The sequence below is a fragment of the Macaca thibetana genome, chromosome 17, assembly GCF_024542745.1.
Source record: "Macaca thibetana thibetana isolate TM-01 chromosome 17, ASM2454274v1, whole genome shotgun sequence".
NCBI lineage: Eukaryota > Metazoa > Chordata > Mammalia > Primates > Cercopithecidae > Macaca > Macaca thibetana.
The window spans coordinates 17,427,115-17,429,312 of record NC_065594.1 but is presented as its reverse complement, the minus strand read 5'-3'; positions in this window follow the sequence as shown (position 1 = coordinate 17,429,312).

Here is a 2,198-nt window from a genome sequence, read left to right as displayed (position 1 = left end):
AGAGATCATATTTGGCATTTGGAATTAGCAGTTAACACTTTGAATCCTTCATCACCATAGTTTCCAAGTTAAATAGATTATTATAGATCATGGTATTTGAGTTAATGGTCTTTTATTGTGGGGTAAACGTTCTTAGTAGAATCACGTGTTTGTCCTGCACTGTGAGATTTTAAAGACTTTTAGATCCAGGGAATAAAAGTGAAGATTGTTTGTTAAAACTGAGTTATCACTTTGAGACTCTGTGTCAGAAGCAGGCTGAAAGCACACCCTTCCTTAAGCGGAGACACAATGTATGAGATAGGCAGGTTTGATTCAAGGCTGAGTGCCTCTGTTTATTTAAATTCATTCAAAGGGATGAAGTGACCTCAGCTAAAAAGAGAGGCATATGTGGAGAAGGAATTTAAGCAGGAGCTTCATTGATTCAATAAATCTGCATTGAGATGTACTGCGTCCCAGGAAGTAAGTGAGGTTTGGGCTCCTGCCATTGAGGAACCCAGAGTGAAATAAGGAAAGCAGGACAATAAGACTGATCTGAAATATAAGTTCCATATTTGAGCATGAGCACAGCACTGGCGGAGAGCTAAAGGACTGTGAAACTGGGGTATGACCCCTAAGCTGTCTGCATTTGTTTCCTCATCTGGCTTCCTACACTCACATCGAAGTTGTGTGTGGAGTTGGTTAAAAGTGTGTGTATTAGGAGTTGGTGAAAGTGCTTTGCAAAACGTATAATATCATTATATAAACAAAATAGAATGCCTGGTAGAAATGTAATAATCAAAAGACATAAATATTCAAAATAAGGCATATATAATAATTATGATGGAGACATTTGGAAAGGCTTAAGAGAAGCTGAACTTGGAAGATTAAATACAATTTTGGAGGAAGATAAGATAATTCATGCAGAATGAACTCTGGGATCAGGAAATGAAAGTGGAGGGTGTATTCCAGAAAAGGCAGGTGTGACTAGAGTCTTTGTTGTGTAGAAGACAGGAGATACAGAAATAAGTCTGGGAGTTGAGGTTGATATCTGATTACAAGAGTCTGGATATCCACACTAATGAGTCATACATCACTTTGTAACAAACAAAGGACTATTTCTGAGCCAAGACCATGACAGCATCAGGTCTGTGCTTTACTGGTAGTGTGGATGGTGGCTGGGACAGGGTAGAGAGCCCGTCCTGAGAGACAGGCAAATCTTAATAAAGTAGTAACAAATAGCTAAAGCGTAGCGTGTAACAATGTGGATTAAAGAATAAGACAGGGCCAGTGTGGTGGCTCACGCCCGTAATCCCTGCGGTGGCTCACGCCTGTAATCCCAGCACTTTGGGAGGCTGAAGAGGGTGGATCACTAAGGTCAGGAGTACAACACCAGCCTGACCAACATGGTGAAACTCTGTCTCCACTAAAAACACAAAGAATTAGCTGGGCGTGGTGACAGGTGCCTGTAATCCCAGCTGCTTGGGAAGCTGGGGCAGGAGAATGGCCTGAACTCGGGTGGTGGAGGTTGCAGTGAGTCGAGATCACGCCACTGCACTCCAGCCTGGGCTACAAGAGTGAGACTCCATCGCAAACAAACAAACAAACAAAGAATAAGACAGGTAGAACTGATTGACTGGGTTTTTGGTTCAAATGAAGACAGAAGAGAAGGAATTAAAGATGATTTGGTAGTTCTCTGCTTGATGGGAGTGGAGTATGGAAGTGTCATGAGTTGACATAGGACACCCTGTGGGGTGAGGAGAAGGGTTGAGGATGAGAGAGAAAGTTTCTGAAGTGCAGGGATTGTATTTTATTCATCATTCTATCATCAACATAGTCCAGTGCCTGGCGTATATGTAGTACTATAATTTCCTTGAAGATAGCCGTAAATAAATGCATGAGGGAGGAAGGAGATCAGCATAGTTTGGTACATGTTGAGTTTGGGCTTCCATCCATGTGAAATTCTCTCTCCTCTTAACTTCCTCAAACTCCCATAATGTATATTTTTAATATCTTTCTCAAGCATTTACCTTAGCTATCTCAGCTTTATAGCTACTAGTAATTGGCCTTATCCCTTTGACAAGACTATAAATACCCGGGGGTCAGGGTCTATTCTGATTTACGGCTATATGCAGTATAGTGTTTTATAAATAAGTGTCTAGAAAATAGATGACAGATTGAGTATGAAGCTTAGAGAGAGATGTTTTACATCTTTGATTTCT